We start from the raw sequence: 23550 nt of genomic DNA, 5'->3' as shown, positions 1-23550 counted from the left end.
AATTTTAAAAAACAATTATAGTTCTCTGTCCATGAATGCTGGACTATCACATTCTGCCAACACAGGGAAGCTTCAGAGAGGATTTTTTGGGCTATGCTGAATCTCCCTCTTTGTACTCTAATCTAATCAAAGATTAATTTGTTGCTTGCTTTATTATCCCCGTATTCAAACACACACAATGCAGTATTTTGTGAGTTACTTCTGAAATAGATTCTAGCAAGGTTAAAAAAAAATCAGCATATATACCCACTTAGTACTACACTAGTCATGCATTAAAAATACCTCTGATCTGCTATTGCCAGCGAAAATTAACTGTAAACTGAAAGGAAAAGTGGTGCATTGCACTTCAGTCTCAATCCTACCCTTTCAGTCTTGGATTTATTCACATTGAGAGCAATATAAATACATTAGTCAGTAATTTGGTTTTTACTCATTCACAGGCAAAAAACATCATTTCCTTAGTTTGATAAAAACTGTTCTGATGGAAATGCAAATCTCCAGGAAAGGTTCAGACATGGTTTAAATTGTCCATTGCATATTTTTGATCGCTTACATGAATTCAAGGACTACCCCACTTGAAGCAAAGCTCTCATTTAAGCCAAAGAATGAAACATGTTCCTGCATGAACAGCTGCCTAAGAAAAGTACAGTATTAAATGCTGCCTGTGTTGGTGGTTGGAAAGCAAAGAGGTTGCATTACTAATGAATAAATCAAACTGATGAATTATTGTGACAAGTTCTTTTTAAAAAAAATTGAAACAGTTCTTAGTTGAAATGTGTTGAAGCTCAGAGAGTAGGTTCATAGTAGGTTTTCTAATGAAGGATTTTTATTTTTTTTTGTTATGTATGGGATCATTTGTAGTTAGGTTTCATTTTTGCTGTTGTTGAAAACTTAGCTTAAACCTGTCCTTGAGAAGCTTGGAAGTACCTGATGTATTTCTGCAGCCTTGAATTCACCATGCACAAACAAAAAAATCCCACCAAAAAATCTCTGTGGAAGTTGCAGTGATGATTTCCCAGCAACCAGTGGTTTGTGGCTTGCAAAGCCTTTTTTTTTTTACTATTTCAGTTGTGATTTGCTACATTCTGCTCTTCTTTTTGCATGACATGTAAAGGTCCCTTGTTGTTTGTGTATCATTGATACAATTCTTCTGCAACCAAAAACAAAGAAGGCAGTAGTGCTTTTAATAGAGGGTGCCTGATTGATAAGCTAGTTGCAGCCAAACCTGCTCTGGCTAATTGTCTTTCAAATGCCCTCATTAATCAAACAGAGGAGTAAGTCTGACAGGAGAGCTGTCACTGTTTTCATGATTTCCTACCACTCACCTCACAGTGTGAGACCTGGCTGAGTACCCAAATCATGGCCTTTAAACAGTTTTAATGCCTGCTCACTGCAGAGCACACCTGGCTTTGGTGGGATGGGGGCCTGCCCAACTCTGAGCCATGATCTATCCCAGGAGACCAATTTAGCAGTTATTTAATGATTCATAGCTTGATGTCTGGAAATGAGTGCTCCACACGATAACATACATAAACAAATTTAATTAGTTTTTGCCTTTTTTGCATAAGTAGCCACCAGTGTATTAAAGCTGCAAACAAAACAGGTAGGCTGCCTGGAAAGTCATTGAAGCTGGTTAACAGCAGATCTTTGTTAAAGGCTGTGGAGCTTTCTTTCATCTGCTGATAGTCACTGATGCCTCTTTGGCCAGGTCCTGAAGTTGCTGGGTTTGCTCATTAAGAACAAGGGAAGCAGTTATCTCAACTAGCTTTTGGCCAGGTGTTAGAATTACATATCTACAGCAAAAACTGGTAGTCTCTCATCTACTGCCCTTCAAAGCTGCTGAACCTAGTATTTTTTTGAAACTGTTTTCAAGGATGTGCTTCATATATTTCCTGTTTTGCAATCTATTAGAAGCAATATTTAGTAAACATCAACCTGAGTTATTGTTCAGAGATAGGGATTTATATATTTGCATTTTTATTGAACATACATGAAAACATTGCAAAATTATTTCTAGTTGTGCACACTACAATGTAGGGCAAAATGCTTAATGCTTAAGAAAGCAAATTGAAAGCTTTAGGGACAGAATATTTTTTTACCTTCTTTTGCAACATTGCATAATTAACACTGGTGATGTATGAAGTGTATGGGGATTTGTTTATCTGCTGTTAGGTTTTTCATATTCTCTGTGGAGCAGGATTCTAGGATTGATAGTCCAGAATAATATCTTGTCATTCTCCTAAGCAATATAAGTAAATATATTTTGCATGAAAAAATGTTGCATTTTGCATATATTCATATTAAGTGAAATTCTTACTTTAATAACATTTCAGGGCTGAAAATGATTCAGCGACACACATTACAAATATTTTATACTGCAGGGTTTCTTTGAACTCCAGACAGCAGAGCAATGTAGCTTGTCTTTTTTTCTTCATCTGGGATTAGCTCCTACCCACCAAGTGGAATATTTGCTCCTATGAGAGGTGCCTTTTTCTTTAATAGGGCAGTTTGATCATAAATTTTAGCAGATCTTGGTTTTAGATTATCAACTGTCTAAACCAGACACCTTGTTTTCCTGAGCACACAAAGGAAAATCTTAGCATGGAACATGCTGGTTCCAGGAATCCTGTAATCATCACTTTATAAATGTGCTTGATCTCAGACTTGAGCAAGGGGGACCAAGCCATGATTTAAGATGAAATGCTGCTATCCAAAAGTGAAATTCTGTCTCCAGAAAGCTCAGTGGAAACTTCATTATTGGTCTCAGTGGGGCCAAATTTTATTTTTGTTGAGGTATTGTGAACTTTGGAAGCAATTTAGACTGAGAAAGAAGGTGGGGACAGGGGACAAATTGCTTTTGACCTTTTTCTTTTGGAAGTTTAACAGAGACCATTGGCTCATTTCTGCCAGTACCTCCCAACACCTATTGGAAAATGTATTTTCTCTGAGTCGCTATTAGTTTTATATCATGGTGTTTTATTTTACTATGAGAGACAGAGTTCCAAGTGGTGTGATTTATAGGACATGTATACCTAGGTAGATATTGCCTCATGTTTTCTCTTCTCTATAACCCAGAACAAAGGGCCTTAAAGAGATATATTAAAATCTAGGTACCTGCTCCTAAAATTTGACCGACTTTAACAAAACCAGTAGTGTGTAGGTAAACATTTCCTAAGGCCTGTGATTGATTTTATGAACTCATTCAATGCCTGTGGGTTGTGCTCTGTGGACACTCATAAGGATTTCTGATTAGTGTCATCATGCCCCCTATAAATCTATTTTCTTGGGAGTCTATATCTTGGTAATAAAAACTTGTCCTGCAGTGAAAGGTCTTGGCATAATAGCAGAATTATTGCTATTTTTACTGCATTTGAAAAGCAATTCTTTCACCTTCTCCCCATCTCTAGAAACGGTCTTTTTTTTTTCTGCATATAATGTAATCCCAATACATTTCTTTGGTGATTTAATTAGGTAATATTAATCAGTATACACTTCCTTTCTTATATAGATTGTTGTGGACTGTACAGGTCCAGCCTTGTCACTGCTGTCTGCTTGTGTTGACCCCGGGCAGACTTAGTCCATTTTCCTCACTTGGGAAAATCTGTCAGCTTCTGCCTGTATTCCTGTTGTCTCGTCCAGATTTGGACCCCCCAGATCAGGATGGCTCTTTAAGATACAGTGAGGAATCAAGCTTTGTATTTAAGTGCCATTCCAAGAGCTATGAGATGTCACACCATTTTAAGACTTCACTTGTGGGTTCTTCAGCTGTGACCAAGAGCCCTTTCAGGCTTGATGATCTGAAGTTTTGTATATGTTGAATATGGCCCATAGGTCTGTAAAAGAGGCACAGATTTGACAGGATCCACAAAACAGACAATACAACACCTAATTTCTTTTGAGCCTGGCCAGAGCCTGCTGCTCAGAGTTAGTGCAGGTACCACTGCATAAATTGCTGCTGTGCCTGCCCCACAGGGAGGGGCAGTGCTGCCTTCTGTGTAACAGGTGATGGTTTTGCTGTCCAGGTAAATGAAGAGTTTATTTTTATCCTGACTGGCCTCCTAGTGGCAGTGATTCCCCTTTGCAGCCAGCTCAATAAAACATTTGCATGGGAAATAAATTTAGTGATTTATGGTTTAGGTCTTTCTATAGAATATTCAGTGTATCTGTTGTTGAGAGAGACGCTCTGCTATTCCCTTTTGAGATCAGGCTTTAGTTAAACCTATGCTTTATTTATTTGTGGAACTGTTGTGAATCAGGCAAGAAAGTTACAAAATGCTTCCCTAAAAGAGCTGCTGAGTGTAGCATCTGACTGCAGGTAGCTAAGAGCAACAGGGTTTAAAATTGCTAAAATTCAGGAAGTGAGTAGGAATTGGAAGACAACAATTCCTGTGTGGGTTTGAGCATCTGGAGCCAGCACTATTCCCAGTCTGGCCACACTGGGATTCTGCTTTTGCATGAGCAGGAGAGGAGAATCTGCCACAGGGCAGCTGCAGGAAGATCAGTAATCAGATCCCTGATAAGCTGAGTGACTGCTGCAGGCACACTGGAGCAAACAGATTGCACTGCAGCAACACGGTGCAGAGTGATCTTGTGGGTTAGATCTGAAATAGCTGGATAGAGTTGAATGAAACTGATTAATTTTTTGGATGGTTTTATTTGGTCGTGTGCCAAAACTTATTTTCTTTTATCTAGCGATAATATTTGTGATATATTAAGAATAAACAAGATTAGAAGGGAGTTTTCATTAGTAGTAAAAAGGCTATTTCATCTTACTTTTTCTTTTGTTTTTCTCATGTATAATTTTAACTATAATTTCAACAGTTTATCAGCTACAGCTTTTTCAAAAAACAAGAAAAAGATACCAAAAACATACAAAACCAAGGTGGTAATATAGTACTTATAGGACAATTTTGGTTTTTTCTGTTGTAGAAATGATGTTGCTCATTCAGGTCTGGTGAGAAGGATGTGGGAGTACATCAGTGGAGAAAGACATGGTAAGAATTTGTCACTAAAAGAAAAACATACAGGATTGTCATCTAAGTTAAATGCTGATGGATCATGGATTGGATTTTATCTGAGGGTTCTTTTAGGCCTTAGTTATGGAGTATATCTGTGAGTACAGTGCTAATGGTGATTATTGCTGTGATGGATCACCTGCTCAAAAATAATAATTGAAAGGACCTTCCTGAATTGTAACATCGCCTTACCCCATGGGAAAAATACATAGATGGGAAGAGCTCCATTATGAAATGGAGAGAGATGGAGCAGGTTTCCTCTCTTTCAATGTTTTCCAGTACTTTATTTGTTGTTATGAAGTCTTAAAACTAAAAACTGAAATTTCATATCAAACTTCAGCAGAAAAATGTGGTTACTGGTGAAAGAAGCTGATTGGATTTTGGTTTATAATAACAAAGGTGTTTGGGCTGAAAGTGCTTTACTGATGGATTCAGAGCAGTTTTCTGGTGTAAGTCAGCTCTGAATAGGACATAAGAAACCCAAGAGTTACTACTTCAGCAAAGTCATACTCATTTTTGCCTTTTAATTGTTTTTATTGTGTGAACTTACAGTCTTGAAACTGTGACTGATTAAAACAAAGGTGTTGTTTCTATAAGGGACAGGATTGTGAAAGTCAACTGAAATATAATACAGGAGTTTGGTGTGAAAGTTTTAATTTCAAGAAACAGATATATAACACTGCTAATGTCAGTGATGCTGGCTTTGAGCTCTGGAAATTGTGGGTGAAATTCAGATGTCTTCACCAAGATACCAGAAATGTAGATGTTAAAGGCTGGGGAAGTCATCCTAGATTCACTTTACAGTTAATTGAGGAAAAATGGGCACCTTCAGAGAGTGATTCATCTCAGCCTAAAATGGCCAGGTCAGGCGACTTGCCCCCTGGAGATGCCTGTTTCTCTCCAACTCTGTAGGAAAGCCTACAGTGACAAACTCAGAATTCAAGGTGTGACCTTTCAGTGTCTGAAGCTAGGCTGGATGAATCTTACCCTGTGGTAGCAAGGACAGGCTCTGCCAGCTGTACTAGTGTGAATAACACCTTCCTGGGCTGCTTCAGTGGGACTGCTTCTGGGGGGAATTGAGAAGGTCTGGCTGAGAAATTCTGAGGGTCCTCAAAACCCTGAATGATCCCAATGATGATTTTTGAGGCTTGTTTACTTAGTTTCATCAGTAGTAGGTAGTTTTATTTTAATTGTGTAAAAAAAGGGAAATCTGGGGCTTTGTATTTGTTTATCTTTTTTCCCCATGGAATCCTAAAAATGAAGGTATATTTTATTCTGCTGGGTGGTAAAAGCTGTGGAGTTTTCTCAAAAGCCAGTGGCTGTCTATTATTTGTTGACCCATTTGCCTTCCTCATTTGTAGTATTGCAGAGTGTAGTTAGATAGTGGCTACCCTGTTAATCCAGTAAGCATGGAGGAACTGGGTAGACATTTTTTTAAGGCTGGCAAGGTATGCTGCATGGAGGATGTCTATGAGATTGAAGATCAGCTACATTAGTAATCAAAATCCTTGCTTAAAATATAAAAAAGATGAAAAATTGAGAAGACTATGGGAATGAATAGTGCTGTTGTTTTATACAACATTTGCTATTAACAGTTAATAGAGGAAATGTTAATAGGAAGGATAGTATTTTATGAAAATATTTAGAGAGAATTTGTGGTTTTGTGTAGTTTACAAATTAGAAAAGCAAGATTGCTCAGAAGACCCTTGCTTAAAAAGGAATTGCCCTGAGCACTGAGTGTCCTGTGATAGAGTATGTTCAGCCTTTTAGGTCACAGGATACTGTTCATGCTGAACTCATGTAAATACAAACCAGTTTGAACATAACAGGAGCACAAAGACTTTTTTGCTTCTTCCAGAAATCCCCAGAAGTGGGAGGATGGAAAAAGTCCCAATAGTATTTGTGACTTTTATTTTCTGTTGTTCAGAGAACCTGCCAAACATATAATAATTAGAACTTTGTGCTTGAGGTCATATTGGTTCAGTGAATTTATACCTGAGCTGATGTTTTCAGTCACAGAGTACTCTGAATTTTCTGACAGTCATAGATGGGGTTAAGTGGTCCAATAGTTCAACACACTTGTAACCTGCTGTTACTTGTTTTTTATTGGGTTTTTTTTTCATGTCTTGACAAATACTAAAAATAGGACATAGATTGTTCCAAATCTTGAATGTACCAAGAGACTAAAATAAAAATCTGAGAGATAGATAGAGGAAGGAAGCTTAAATTTTTACAGCTTCTTACATCTTCTCTTGCTCATATGTCTGCAAACAAAGTCCTTTCTTATTTAACTATTTCCCAATATAACCTACCATGTTGAATGTCCTATATGAATTTAGCTGTTTGTAATTTACCAGGAAAACAAGAGGAAAGAGTGCATAGAAAGCAGGGTGCATAGTTTGAACTGAAATTGTGCACTGCCTTCATTAATAGTGGTAGGATCTTTAAACAGGCATCAGTGAACCTTTGTAAATTTAAATTTAGCCAAGCATCTTGTATAATACTGTATTGCTCTTCAGACAGCTCAGAGATGAGGCAGTTCTGAGCATGTGCTGGCAGCTGTGTGCATGTTGCTAATCAATCTTGTGTGTACAACTTAGGGGCTGCTTCACCTACATTTACTTTTCATTTAGCCCTTTTCAATTACCCATTCAAAAATCTTTCAAGACTGTTCCTCAGTCCTGTAATCTCTCCTCAATGAAAATGAGTGGAGCTACAAAGAGAACTAGAATAGGATTCATTCTCTTCTGTGCAAAAAAGCATGGATAAAAGCTTGACTTTAATACAGGTGTGTGTTAACACTGCTGCTATAAGGCACCTTTTGGCCACATGGCAAACGAGCTGAAATAAATCTGTTCCTTATCATGCAAGGCCTTCCTAATTAATTGGAGAAATCCTTCCTCAGAAAGATGAAGAAAACTGAGTAGAACTGAGTGCACTAATGCTGTGAAAAGGCAAATTTACCTGTACTTCTCTAATTGCCACCATTTGCAATCTGGAGGCAGGTAAAACTGTTGAAATAGGAGCATTGCTTTGAATGCAAGTGAAATTGAGAGAGTGGGATAATTCTTTCAGAAGTAGAAAAAATAATTTTACCTTCACTAAAAATCAGGGATTGTCTTTCCTATATTGGAATGGCTGGAAAGTAATTTTATAGACCTGTTTTTGACTTGGTTCACTTGGAGTGTGACTTATTTACTTGAGAAATATTTATATGGAAACGTAGTGGAGCATCTTAGCTACACTGATTTCATTCACAGTGGCAGTCTTGATGACCTTCTCCCAGGACTGCCATAATCACTCAAAACAGTCTATATTTTGAGTTTTACAGAATATCTCCCCAAGTTCAATTTCAGAATAATCACAGTGCTGTTATGCTTTGAAAATAATAACTATTTACATGGGGTTTAAGAGGTGTTTCAGGGCCTGACATCCAGTGAAATTTCTCAGGTTGTCTAAAGGATGGTTTGAGTAACTCTTTCAGAAGCTCAGTTAATGCAAGGGCATGATCATTTTTGCCCTCACAGGACTGAGGGCATGATTAGCCCATTAAAAATCTGTATCGGCAGGCAGGTATTTCTTTGCTATGGATCCTCCAGGAGTTAGAATATTCATCATTTTGAGAAAATACTCAGTACTGTTGGATTTACCAGAAAGTTCCACCATTTTTTTGAGTGTTATTATTAGAACATTTCTATTACCAAATCTTCTGGTAATAGAAAAAATGGAAAACTTCTCTGTTGATCCAGTGACTGGATGCAGATTTTTTTTTCCCCCTATACATTTCCCATGAGATTCCTTCCTTGCTCAAGTGGATTTATCTCTATCAGTTATAGCAATGGATATGCCTTCTTATTTACAAGTAAGAGTATTCTGTGTGTAGAAATGGAAATCTCAGAGTTGACAAGGTTACCCTGAAAAAATAGGGTATGGCAGGGTTGCTGGCCTAATTACCCTTTCCTTGTTGAGTTCAAACACTGCTGTGAGTACCAGGCAGTGACTCGAGCAAACACTGGAAATTTTGTTCAAGAAACAAGAAGTGAAATGGGGGGACATGTGGCTGTTTGTGTTGGTTATTCTAATCAAGGCAGCATTCAATTGATGGTAGCCTTCTTTCTAAGTCTCATCATTTTCTCTGGGAGTACATTTGCAGATGTGTTTTGCTTCAGAAGAAAACAATGCTTGTTCTCACTTGCCCTGCTTTGGTTGTAGCATGGAAGTCTTGGAAATGCAAGGCCTAACACATCCATGTGGTTCCAAACCTGGGAGGCTGGAGTGAATATATAAGAACAAATAAATACCACCTTACTCTATACGTACTAACTGAGATGTATCATTATCTCCATGGTTAGCAAATAACCTCTGTGAAATACAGATATTTTTGGCAGTACACTTGGTTATCTTTAACCAAAGTAGTCTCTAAAATTCACGTTGCCAGCTCTAATGGATTGAGGTTTTCTGGACAACAGTCCCTTGGTGCCTTTTAAGGGAATAGAGTGTAAAGGGTTTCTAGTATTATAAACTTACCAAACATGTTTTGTTGTACTTGAAACTTGACTTGCCTTGGTTTTACTTTTTTTATATCATCCTCCCCATCTCATTGGACTTGTCTTTCATTTTATGGCAAAAATTTTGGATGCAAAGTTGATTTATTGAAACGTTTTTCTTGATTGCCATTGTGTAATTTCTGTGTAAGTTTGCTGCTGCAGGGACTGCAAAATTTTGTTGTAAATTGCCATGATGTAAAAGAAAGGACTCCATAGCTGAAATATAATAGAAATATAATTAGAGAAATGGAAATGGGAAAACAGTGTCAATAGAGAACAGAAACCAGGTGTTGGCTGGGAAGAGCAGTAAATCCTTTCAAAATAGAAGTTTTAGACATTTAATGACCTCTAACTGCTGTCTAACTGACAAATATAATCTAGGGCTGGGTAGAGCTCTTTACCACCTTTGCTGTTTGTAATAAGGAAGGATCAATTCCCTCATCCATAAGCACAGTGTGAGCTCTAAAACTTTCAGTGTCCTTGGAGAGGCCCTGGCACTTCAGCACCCAGCTGAGGTGGTGGGATGTAGATAATCTTAGCACTGAAATGGCCCTGTGGCCTTTTCTGCAAAGCAGAAAAACTTCCTTAGGTTACGTAAGTGATTAAGAATATTTCTAGTTTGTGAAGTCAAGGAGTCATGACAGACATTTGTCTATTTTCAGTGTGTGTGGCCAGTTTGCTTAGGAGTCTTTCTTTCCAACTACCTCTAAAAGTTCTTTGGAGAAAGAAAATAGAATAATCGACTCCAAAACTATCATAAGGGCTAGAAAGCATATTGATCAGAAAGCAAACAGAGCAGAATCTCACAAAAATCCCTAATTTGATGACTTTAGAAATAATATTCCAGGCTTACTGAAGTCAGCAATAATTTTTAGGTTTTCAGAATTTACAAACTAGTATGTCATTCAGGCTGTGTTTGGAAAATTAATTTTTAAATTCTTTCCTTAAGTGATACCATATTTAGCTGAAGTTCTAAATCACTGCATGCTCTGTATTTGTCAGCGAAATGCCAAGTGCCCCATTTTGTTCCCAATGGAACTCTTGTACGTTTGTGTGTAGCCTGCAGTTTTACATTCTGTCCAGAGATGGAAGCTGCTTGCTCTGACAAGGTCAGCTTGGGAAGGAGGCCACATTCCCTGAATAAGAAAGCCAGGAGGCCAGAGCATGCCATTTCATTAGTCAGCCCAGGACTCTCTTATAGAGAAGGAGGGAGAATGAATGCTATGGAATTTAAAATATCTATTTCAGCTTTTCTGTAGCTTGGAAAATGTTGCTCTTGGGCAATATTCTGTTAATGATCACTATTGGGCCAGATGTTCAGGACACGTAAATGAGTGTATTTCCATTGACTTCAGTGGAACTAGGCCAGCTTACGCCATCTGAGAATCTGTCCCCTCAGCTTTCTTTCTAAACCAGTCGTGATTTTGGATAAGGAGTTGCAGCATTATCTGTCATAGTTCTGGTTTCCAGCAGAGGAGAAGAAAATGAAAATTCTTATTTGCTTCATCAGTGTGAGAGCAGATTAAACTGTGACAAAGAATCAAAGTAATTCAAATACCCAAATTTGAGAATGTGAAATGTAACAGACTTGCTTTGTTTTACAGTGGGTATTTTGTCTGTCGAAACAGAACTTCATGATTTTCTAGATGGCTGGCTAGTTCTCCAAGCTTCTGATGCCACTTAGGCCAGCAGCATGGAATAAATTGAACACATTAACCTGAAAAAGATACCAAATTTTTGTTCTTTGTTGTTGAGGTTATTTTTTATTTATCAATAAATTAAGACAGACTCATCCGGGGACTCTAAGAAATGGGACAAGCTCTGTGAACTGGGTGCATTCCACCTGCCTTTCTATTCTGCTCCCATTCAGCACTTATAATGGTAATGAAGTCTAATTACAAATGCATGTGACTGCCTGTTGTAATCTGTCAGTGTTTTTCTGAAAAACCTTGTGCCAGTTCAGTATTGGTCATTAGATAATAAGGATTGATAAAACGTAAGGGGCAAAATGTTAAAAATGCTACTATCGATTAGAACGCACCTTAATAATGAAACCATGGGCCTGGGGACGAAAGCCATGGATCATTTTGACAATTCGGCCTTAGATTCTGGATGAGACAGAGTGGGGACAATTAATCCCTCAGAGCCACAAATCACAAATAAAGTAGTTGCAGCTCATTACAACCTGACCTTGCTAAACGGCCTTGAAAACACAAGTGACCTTCTAGTATTTGAAAAGATTACAAAGCTCTATTGAGAAATATCTTTTTTATTTATTTATTTTTAATGCTTGGGAACCACATGGCTTAATTTTAACTGATCTTGATGAAAGAAGCTTTTAACTTCACCATCTTTCAGGAACCAGATTGCTAATGTCTTGTGGAACTGATGGTGGTACTGCAGGGCAGTGCTCGGGAAAGATCTTAAAAGTCAAAAGTCTTGATCTGTGCAGTTAATCAGTGGAAGTTTGTGCTGCAATACCTTTGAAGAAACACTAGTTTCAGTGAACTATTGAGTGGTTCTAGTTAGGGCTTTTTATAAATATTATGGTATTATTGGAGCGCTGCATAATAGCAGGAAAGTATCCTTGTGCATTGTCAATTCCAACCCCAAAATTTAGAAATATGTTCAGCAAAGTATTTAATGAATTCCCTTCATGTTCCCACCCTAAATGGGAATAAGGAGAGGTCACGTATTTTGCATTTCTGTCCTTTGACATGCGCTGTAGATGTTCTTTGGCTAACTGACTTGAGTGCTTTGCCATGGGCTAGTGCATATGGAAATCTCAATTCCATCTGAGTTTCTGGTAGAATTGTCCACCTTAATTTGACCCTTTATGCTGAGTCAGGCTCATCTTTCTACTGAATGTGATAGAAGGAGATATCTTTTCAGCTCATTCCTGAGAAGAGGTCTTGACCGCCATGCCTGATGTTGTCTCAGCTGTGCAATGAATTTTGAGCACTTGCTGCTTTCCTTGTCCTTTGGACTATGCCCATGTGTGACTCTGCTTATTGCTCCTTCCTTTTAATGTACTTGAATGAGATGTTTCCTAAGTATCCTCACCATGCATGAACTCCAATCTCATCCTATGCACTGCATCCCCTACATTAGATAAATGCAATTCCTTTAAAACCCACTTCTCTATAAATACAATGTCTTGTATTTACAATTGCACCAATACAGTGGCTTTCTATGGGGACTTTGCTGTGTTCTGTACGAGAGCTGGAATCTGCTCTGGTGCTGAGGGCATCATTAAGAATGCCCTACACACAGACCTGGTGGTTGTGGTAAGAGAGTAGTGACTTTGATGATGTCAGTGATGGCTGTGGGCACAGAGGCAACAACTCCATGTTTCCATGTTCTTCGATGTTCAGACAAAGGCATCAAACATATAGTAGTGTGGAACCACTACCTTAGATCATAGAGGCATGCCAAATCTGAGAAATGGCACTGGATAGATAATCTTTTCTGCAAAAATGGAGTTTTCAAGATAGCTCTAAAATGCAACCTCCTATAGAGGACATGGCAAAAAAATCCCTGTTGAGTGTACTATGTGCACAGTAATTGCAGTCCCCTGGCTGTGTGGGGAGCCAAGGTGAAGGCATCTCCGTGCTGCTGCTAGAGAAACTGTGAGAGCCCACTCTCACACACCTGGATTTAGGTTGTTTTACCCCGGCATTACAGGAGTGAGGTTTAGCCATAGAGCTCTCTCCTTGATTCTGGGCCTGGATGACAGTTCTTTTGGCATTAGGAGTGACAGAGAGAAGTCTGTGTGATATCACTGTGTGTAGTATATTGACACTGGCTCTCCTTTTATTATCTTGAAACAAAATGGATTAGATGAACAAAAGGGATTCCTTGGAAGATCCATTCAATTATTTCACAGTGACAGCCAGGGAAAAACACAGTCTATCCCCTTGATGTAGCAGTTCCTACTTCTGGTCAGAAAGCATTGTGACATTTTCAGCATATCAGTGGCTAAGCAGTGACTACACAGTTTGAGTTAACACTTGATCTCCTGACATTCCAGCCAATAATCCAAACTGCTTTCCACAGACTTCTCCTCCAGAGGTTCAGCTGTAGTCAAGGTCTCATGTCAGGAATAGTCCTGGCCATGTACTTGTAGGGACATTGTGGGGCACAACACAACTCAATTATTGGACATAGGATTGGGAAACAAGTGGAATAAATAGAATCCTTATAAGGGAAAAATCAGTCAACCATTTATTAAGTAGATGAAGACACTGAGGCTATTCCAGCATAGAACTGGACAACCAGAGCTATTACTTTGACACTTCCCGTTTTCCTTTTTTTTTTTTGATTTTTTTTTTTTGGTGGGAATTTCGACAGCATTTTTGATAGCATCAAAGGTGCTTTAAGAATCAAACCAAAAGTTTCCTTTACCATGCTTACTTAGTAGCTCCACTTAGTGGCTCCTGGGATAACACAGAGTTTCCCTCAGCACCTGTTACCTGGCGCTGTGGTGCTCATCCTCCTTCCCTCCATCCTGCTGGATCCTTCAGGCACACAGGATTGCTGCAGCAATGTCAGAGACTAACAAGTGCACTAATTGCAGAGTGGGAAAGAACACCTGCTGATTCTCAGCTGAGTTATCCTTGTAGCAAACCTTATGTCTGTGAATATTTCTTTACCGAGTTCTTGTGTAGCTGTGATTTCCTTTGGAAACTTGTGGGTCGTAGGGAGCACTGAATCACAGCAGCTCAGCACACAGCCTTCCACCTTCATGGATGACACTCCTCCTGCTTGGAATCAGTGACTGATTTCTCTGCAGGCTCTCTGCCCTTTGAATCCTCATCCATTTGATTTCTGGCCTTTGGGGATGAATTTATCTCTCCGTGTACTCTATTTACTAGGGAACGTGATTTCCAGGAGATATTAGGCGTGCTTGAAGAACACTTTGGGGGAAAAATTCTTCAGAGGGGCAGAGAAATCTGGCTTCAGGAAGGTGAGATACCAGCTGTCCTTTACATAAAAGCTTGAAGTACTACCCAAAAGCTAAAAGTAAAAATAGCTGAAGTAGTGGAGATATTTTGGTGTGGAAGGAGCAGAGAAGTGATTGTTAGTGCATAGCTGTGGACATAAATAAATACTGGCCTTTCAAGGGTGTAATGTCTGTTTTCTCCAAGGCAAACTCCTAATAGCTGTCCTTAAAAAGTGGTTATTTTGGAGAATGGAGTAAGTGTTGTAGGCGTGCATTTGTGTGTACCCTGCCAGGGCTCTAGACATTTCTGCATATGACTCTGTCTAATCCAGGTAATGTTCTGAATACTGGCTGTGTAATATATGCAATATTTGGGCATTATGTAAGCTCTGTAAGTTACTGCAGTGAAAATTAATAACTTTCTCCTTTGTAATTAAGCACTTGTCTCTCTTGTGGCCTGCTGAAGCAGTGAGGTAAGGAGGAGTAGTGATTCCCAGGCCCAATTGTGTAACCATGGAGCTGCTGTCTGGATCACAGAGTCTCAAAGGAGCAGAGGGCTCACAGGAGATAGTTTCCCTGAATAGCTATGATGGGACCTTGCTGGGTAGGGGAGAAGCAGAAAGGATGGATACACTGGGAAAAGTCACATCCAGCTCTTGTAGGTAGACCTTGGGAGCAAAGAGGTGCCTGTTTCTGGGGCATGCATTTGGTATGTACAAAATTTCCAGTATTTAGCTGCAGGTTTTTTCCCTTCTTATTTGGTAAAGACCACATTGTATCTAGAGAAGGAACCTGCTTTTTAGTTCACTAGTTACAGTTCATGCACATTTATTTCAAGTATCCACATCCAGTGGCCTTTACTGCTTAGAAGTCAAATAATGTTTTTCACAATGCAAGCCAAAGGTAGTACTTCAGCTTCCTTGAAGCTGGTGTACTGAGCATTGAGCAGCCTATTGGATTGATGTGATGAACCATATGGATCTCAGACCAGGACTAAATCATGTCAAATATAGGTTCTTGCTTGGGTGCTTAATTTTTTTCTTCTGTAAGTCTAAATGCATGTACAAGCTCTTCTCTCCCACTTTATATGTACCATAAAAGAAGCTAATAGCATAACAGTTAATGTCAAAAGTGACCTATTTTAAAACATTACTTAGAGTCACTTATTTTAGCACTGTCTGTGCTGAAATTTTCTATTTTGGATGCCTGCCTCAGCCCACTTCTGTCTGTTTGAAATGAAAAAAAAAATCCTATTATTTTCAGAAAAAAAGAAGGCAAAGTAAATTTTTCCTGTTCTTATGCGTGTTTGATCAGCTCCATCACACTCTTCTTCAGCCTCAATCTCAAAAAAGTTTTGTTGGATCATTATCTTTTGCTGTTCCAGTGAGAATCCATTAGGGAAAACACTGAAAAATCTGTTCTTTCACATGATCAGTAGAGGTTTCGTATCTGAATTCCCTGAAATTGTCTGTACAGCACACTGCAGGCATTGAGCAAAATCTTGTCAGGGATCACTTCTAAAATTCTAGGCTGTTGTGGCATCAAGCACTGGAAGTTCAAGCATATGCTGACCCAGAGCAGTGCAGCACTTGGTGCTGGGGATGCTGAGGTGGGGAATTCAGCTCCTGGTTCCAAGCACAGTGCAGACCATCAAGGCTCAAAGTGAGGAGATGCTCCTGGGCTTTTGAGGTTGTCTTTTTACAGCTGCTCAGACTGAGGTGGAGGAGAATCTCCTGAGCTGAGGAGCTGTGAAAGGACTTGGCCAGGATGGGACCTTAAGGGGAGAAAGAAAGAACTCATGTGGAAGTAGCAATGCTGCCACTGGCATAAGTGATGGCAGAAAAATTGGAGAACTGTGGATATAGGTTGGGATAGGAGGCAGAAACAATATTGGTAGGATTGGAAACCTGAGGGTAATGGGTAGGAGGGAGGCTGGGACTAACAAATAGGCATAAGAAGGGGAATATGTACTCCTAGGGTGAATCTGAACAAGCCAGAATACAGCACTAAACAGAAGGTTAGAATGGGAAACTCAGACTGGAGGAATTTAGGGGCTGCATTTGCAAAAATATTGGCACAAGACAAGGACTGGGAGTGGGGGCAAGAATGTGAGAGAAAAGTCTTTGTAGTGGAAAGCAGCAGAAGGCCACCAAAGATAGACCTGAGAGGCAGAGCCAAGAGGCATGGTGCCCTGTACTGCAGAATTCCTGGGAAAGCTGCATGCATCCCAGCCCAGCCCTCCTTCTGCCTGCTCCACCTGCAGACTCTACCATTGCTCCTTCCACTCATGTGGCCAAAGCCTCTGCTGTGGACCATGAAGGCCCAGCCCTATATTTCAGTATCACTGCCATTCCATACAATAGATTTTTTTCAGGCTTTCTTTGCTCTCCCTTTCTGTATTTTTTTTAAGCAACCTATGAAATTACAGATAAAAGGGTACAAAACCATGAATGTTGCAAAAAAACCAAGCACTATAAAAAAAGGAGAAGGAAAAAGAATAATGCTGTCCATGAAGCCTTAATTGGGCCCCCTTGTGTGGATACATTTTGATACTGTCTCTAATTACATGGTCACACACTGCTTTTCCCATGGACCCCTGCATTGTTCTGTGCACTAAGTAGAAGGTGATTGCTGAATGAGTGCAGCTTTAAGTTGTTTTATTCTCTCTGTTGCACGAGTAGTCCCAGGCCTGCCTTACTGCAGGCTGCCCAAGACTAACACAGAATCACTGATTTGATTTGATTTTCTTGTGGCTTTTTCATTGCTGTTTTGAAAACAATAATGTTTATTTTTGAAATGCACTCACTCCCAGATGTGTGGTAAGGCTCTCTGCTCCCACCTGTGCAAAAGGGGGTGCAGGGGGGCTGAGTGTGGTGTGGCAGGGCTGATGCTCTCCTGGCTCTCAAAACCAGGCTGGTCCTCACTCCAGAATGCATCTGTGATGGGCACAGAGTCTGCTCTGACACGGATCTATTTCTCAGGACACACAAAGGGAAGACACAAACAATAAATGCTGTGGGAAGGTGAGCTTTCCTTCAGTGCTGGAGACCAGCTGTAATTTGCTAGGGCACAACTGCAGAGACTCAACCCAGTGGCCATTCATTACTTTAGTTCCTTGCCCTATTTCTCTCTTTTTCTCCTGGTCTCTGACTGAAGATGGGACATGCAGAGTGTGAGTTTGGTATGGATGGTTTGAGATCATCTGGGGAAGAGCTGTGCAGTCAAACAGTGTCATCATGGACATGTGTAGGGTAGGGGCTGAATTAAGGTGCTGCAGATCTTAATTATGGCACCTGAAACTTCTGACTTGCTTTGCTTTTCAGCCCTAATGTTCTTATCATTTAATTTGGGTGTACATGTGCTTAAGATATATTGCTTCCTCACTTATGAAAAGATGTTAACAGGCTGCACTCTTCGAATACTTTTCTAAAAATTCTGAATTTAGCTTTCTGAACAGGTTTTTGAAATCAATACAGAGAGAGCTGCTAACAGGAGGTAAACTACAAACCACAAACACTTTCAATAGGATAGCTCTTTTTATATAACATTTGATATCATTTTCACAGCATGATCTCTACTTTCATACTGTGATAGCTTTTACCTGGAGTTTAGATGATTCATTTTTGTAGTGGATACTTAACTTTTATATGAGGAAAATGCAAGAGAAGCCAGCACAGCATTAAATGAACTATAGTTGCAGCATTAAATGAACTACAGTACAGTAATAATGTTGAATGCTCAGATCCTTGCCATCTCACAGGGCTGGATTCATGAAGGCTCTATTGATTCATAAGTGAGGAGATATGGAGGCCTGGAATTCTCTCTGTTTTTGGCATATCTAATTCAAATTTTAAGAGATTTTAAGAGTGGGTTGGCACTCAGTGATTATTTAGTAATTGTTAGAAATCCCTATAGGATTCTGGCTGAGAATTGACTCTGATTTCCTACTGGTGTGGGTCTCAGGGAGCCATGTAGCTGTGTTGCTGGCTCGTCCTCATGTTCTCTTTCCCTGAAGCTCTTAAAATTAATTTAGAAACCTTAGTTTTACACTGACTTCTACAGTTACTACCGAGATAGGGAGGAACATTTTTGTTAAATTTTCACATTTATGATGATTATTTTTTCAAAGAGATCCAGATTTTTGTGGGGTTTATATGGACTGCATGGAACTAAGTATGTTATTTCAGCTTTTCTGGTAAATGATCACAGTTGTTGAGGCTTTCTAGGCTACCCTGCCAAGCTTCTGTTTTCACATGCTTATGGCTTCTTATGAACCATTTTAAATTCAAGTTTTCTATATATACAACTCCCAACCAGTTTTTGTGTCTACTTATTCCTGAATGATGCAAAAATGAAAAAACTAAAAAATATTGGTTTGATACTGTTTAAAGATAAAAATGGAGTACTTGCTTTATTTCCTCTATTCAGCCTGTCATCAACCTCTACTCTCTTTCTTCAGGTTTCCATCACTCTCTCATTCTTCTTTTCCTGTCCAGGAAAACTGCATTGGAATACAAAAATGTGAAATGGCCTGACAGTCACATGCTATTAAAAATCTGTCAAACTTGAGGTTAGTCATCAGAAATCTTCTCATCAGAGTTTTTGTAGTGAAAGAAAAAATCAATTAATAATATTAGAAAAACTTGAGCAGGGCTAATTCTTTAAAATTCTGTTTAAGACTTTTGTTTGTAATTTAGTTCTTGCTTTAGAAAAAAAAAATAAAGGAAAGCTTTCCTCCTTACTAGAAGCCAGACATCCCTTGCTAATTTCAAAATAAAGAGAAAATCTTGTAGGTCTTCTAGTGTTTTTATAAACTGATTCTATCAAAAAGTATCTTGCAGGACCTGTCTTGCACTTGGTCAAGATGAAGGTGAACCCTTTCTACTCTTGTCACATATATTGTAAAGCTATTTTGAAATGAACGAGACAATTGTCTGAGCCTGGCAAGCGTTGCCAATAGGTGCTGCAGGTCCTACCCTGGCGTTTCAGGTTGGAAAGATTTGAAATCACCCTTGGTGATTATCTCCTGTACTTTTCTGTACTGAGCAGCATACTGTGTCTAATCAATATTTCTTCTGCTCCCTGAGGTTCTTAATTCACATGCTCAGAAAACTTCATGTTTTGTATTCCTTGAGGTACACCCTACAAAACCTCAGATACACACAGGAATGCACATTCAAGGCCCCCTGCTTGCACCCCATCTGTCTGAGCTTATCACAGAATGACTGAGTGAGCTTTGCTTTACAACTTGAGATTTGTGTGTAGAAACTCTCCTCTCTTTTTTGATTCTCCTGCTGGAGCTCAGGAGCAAAACCTGCTGTAGGTAAAACACAGGTTTTACCTACAGTAGGTTTTGCAGTGCTTGCCTGACTCCTGGGCCTGCCTTCCCCCTGCTCCTCTGTTCAAGAATTGCATATCTGAACTCATTTCTAGGAGGTTAAATTATGCCTAACCTGAAGCAGAATAATGTTATTTCCAGAGTCTCCTAAGATAATTTTTATTTCTAATGGGGTAGGGATCCCAGCCAAGGTCACAGCCTGGGCATGCTGGCTGCTGTACAAACATATTATGACAGTCACTCTCCAGAGAAGGGGCCGTAACTCCTAAGCTGATGGCTCACTGTGCTTTGGGGTTTCTGTCCCTGAAGCCAAGTTTTGGTGCATTTGCTGAGATTGGTGAAGCAAGGCTGGTGAGGATTCTGCTTAAGAACTCTGTTAAATTTGAGACTCTCAAATTTAGATTTAGTTGTTTAAAACAATTAAAATCTCGAGGATCTTGATGGTATTTACACCGTAAATTTCTTGAAGTGAAATTGAATCTATTTACGTGGATATATCTTTTTTTCTGAGCTGTACAAATTCAAAGAGATTCTTCAACATAGCTGAAACTTGCTGTATGTTTAAAACATTGTGAGGTATGGGGTGAGGGCACACTTATAGGATAAGGAAACACTGGATTTTCTTACAACCTTGTGGGAAATGGAGCCAAGTACATATTTCTGCTTCAAGAAATTACTATGTGCATCAGACTTAAGGTTACAGTCATTTACCTTCCCCTTCACAGAATCTCCTCTCCAGTCTGGCTTTCAGTGCCCTACTGTTGCATCTCAAAGTGTATCTAAGCTGGGTAGTGCTCGGGACAAGTACCTGGATATGTCCCTCTGATGTTTTTGCATGAGGCAGGGTTCCAATTAGAATCAGAGGTGGCCAGAGGGGAATCCCAAAGCTTTCCAATCCTGGAGTCCCTATGGTGAGATTTCAGTCACTAGTCTTAAATTTGAACAAACGTGTCAAAGACACTCCCTGTGAAAAATTAATTTAATTAGAAGCCCTCAAGTGATTAAAACTGTGTTTGATATGGTTTATTAACAGTTTTGATCCCAGATTAACGTTTTGCTATGATAAATTTGGACATTGGTCTCTGACCCCTCCTTTTTTTTGTTAGGAAAAAGATCTCTTTTGTATTACGGGTAAAGATTCAGCAAAGTATAAAATTATGTTGTCAATGGAAAAGTTTGCCTTACTTTTTTTCTTTTTCCCCAGTGTGGACATTAGAACATACAGAGATTATTATTATTTGAATAAGAATGGTGTCTATTCCTGTAAGACCCTTGTTATGAGGCTTTTAATTGTTACTAACCTCTTAAAAGAAAAAAAAAAGGCAGTAGATAACTCTAACAACAGGACCACAGGTGAAGTTATTGAAAAGCCAGAGAGTTTAAGTCTGAATACCAATGGTGAGCCCTAGCACAAGATTTATGTCCAGTGAGAATCTACATATTCTTATAGTCCCAGGAATCCTGGTGAGATGCTGTAAAGAGGGCCAGGCACAAAGTCAAAATCAGATTAGTTTCCTTTCATCTTCAAAAGTAGCATGATGTCAACTTCACCTTGAACTGAAATTTGTCCTCTGATCTGATAAAATCATTATTTGCCAATAAAATATGGGACAATTCTGCTGCCCGCTCCCCCAGCCCTGCCGTGCACGGAGGCACTCTGTCTTCAGCTGCAGCTCATGTGGAGCTGCACCTTGGCTTGAGAGCAGCTTTGATTGCAAGCAGAAGCTGCTGTGTTACCCCAGATGATACCTCTGATTAACTGGCTCATAGTGGAGGCCATAAAGGGCTTGACATCACAAATTAAGGGCAGTGTTTCACTCTCCATCTTGGATCTGCTGCTATTTGCTGATTGCATCCTGGAAGTAACTTTGGTTTTACTCACAGGAGTTGTCAATAGAAAGAATAATTAGGCTTCTGTCATCAAGTGAGACTTAAAAAAAGTGCACCAAGAGCTGATGGTCAGGCTGACTTTCAGTCAGAATTAGAGAAATGATGGTTACAGGTGTTCATCTGTCCACTTGCCTCTTGTTTTCAAGTGCAGCCCCCTCATCTCATCACAAGGAAAGCCCTCCCTCAGGCAGAACAGCTGACAGCAACTCTGTAATCTGCTGATTCTGATCCCAACAGCATTCTGAGTGAAGGGGAAAAAAACAAGTGTGTTTGACCCTTGACAAACTGCAGTATTTAGAATTATTATCTTTCACAGGATTTAAGTATGAGCAGGTATTTATGTAAACGATGATTCTTTAATTTGTCTAATAGTATTGGGTTTTTTCCCTTCCACCTCATTACACATTTCACTATTTTGCTTGTGACATCCAGCTGTGATCCAGGTTTACAACCAGACAATGTTTTCACTAAAATTCAGTGACTTTGAATCTAATGAAGTCCAATAATGATGTTTGTATTTTTCTGTAAGTAAAACCTGCTTGAAATTGGCCTATATGCAGCAAGTGAAATCAGTGACAGAGGAAAGTATTGGCAAAAATGACCTGAATATGAAATAACCAGTAAGACATGTTGGAAATAAAGAAGACTTTTAACCACTATAAATTACTGCTTAGAGAAAATGCCTTTCAAAATTACTTGTAATATTTATAGTGGGCCTGCATATAAAGATTTTGTGGCAAAACATGTGTTGTTACACATCTGAGTGTGTCCCCATATCCCAAATAATACCAGGCAGTATCTCATATGGACAGTGTTGCCCAAAATAGAGTAGTAGCTCTGAAATAGATGATTTGTAACTGGTGGTGTTATAACAGAGGTTGCTGGGCTGTCATTGTGTGTTTTTTTTTACCTGAATAGCAGGAATTTCTTTGTTTGGCCAAGCTTGCCTTGGAGTCACAGAAACTGCAGCTCAGGAGAATGTCTGGCCAATACAGCTCCACAATATCCTTTTGTGAGCCTCCAGTCCTGAGGCATATCAGGGGCTTGAGCACTGCTGCTCGTCTGCTGTGTCCTGAGGTGGCCCCAGGCAGTGGATGTGTTCTGGGTCTCAGGGAAAACCTGACCACACTCTTTCCTCCTTCCTGTCCTTGTCCTGCCCATCAGTGGCACAGAACCAGCTCTGCAGGTCTCCAGCATCACAAGGCTTTCCAAATAAGAGTTACTCCTTGCTACTTGTATAAGTGCAAGTCAGGCACAGCCACGGTGCATGTTCTGCTCTGTCATGTTCTAAATCTGATTTGGCTTCCTACACTGCTCAGCAGTGGATGTGGGGGAGCAGGGAGCAGGCAAGGTGGGATGGGATCTGTGCTGCTGTTCCAGGGGCCAGTCAGTGGGATATTGCCATGACATCCCAGGTCTAACAGCTGTGCTTTTGCTATGAGCTACTCATGTCACAATCACACCCAGTCAACAGGGTTAAATTTTTGGCGAGGTTTTTTTATTTTAATATCCAGTTTTGGAAAGTAACATGAATATTAATAGCAGCTGATAGTCATTGTGCAAATGCAGCCAGATCGTTTTTCACTCACTTTTACCAGGAATATTTCCAAACTTTAGTTTTCAGAAAAACTCAAACTGCTGCGGCCCGAGAGATAGGGAGTACAACAGAGGATATGACCTTTCTGAATGTTTTCTTATCAGGCAGCATAAGTACTGTATGTCCCACTAAGCTGCTTCAATAGAACCTTGTCAAGTTATCACATTACTTGACATGTTGCTGATAATGAATACATAAAAGCTTTAGATATTGAGGACTCG

At 39.5% G+C, this 23550-nt stretch overlaps 1 long non-coding RNA gene across 1 annotated transcript in view; it reads left to right on the top strand.

Moving 5' to 3' along the window:
- The first annotated feature begins 4402 nt into the window (after positions 1-4402).
- Positions 4403-23550, top strand: part of LOC139590364 (uncharacterized) — a 171941-nt gene continuing 152793 nt past the window's right edge. Inside the window, exons 1-2 of the long non-coding RNA XR_011679320.1 lie at positions 4403-4575; positions 4930-4994. This is a non-coding gene — a long non-coding RNA (uncharacterized lncRNA). The remainder of the gene's footprint in view (positions 4576-4929; positions 4995-23550) is intronic.

This window comes from Agelaius tricolor, unplaced genomic scaffold (genome assembly GCF_023055355.1).
Source record: "Agelaius tricolor isolate 1412-34295 unplaced genomic scaffold, bAgeTri1.0.p SCAF_5, whole genome shotgun sequence".
NCBI classification, from domain to species: Eukaryota; Metazoa; Chordata; class Aves; order Passeriformes; family Icteridae; genus Agelaius; species Agelaius tricolor.
The sequence above is the reverse complement of the archived record's forward strand: the minus strand, read 5'-3'. Positions and strand labels throughout refer to the sequence as shown.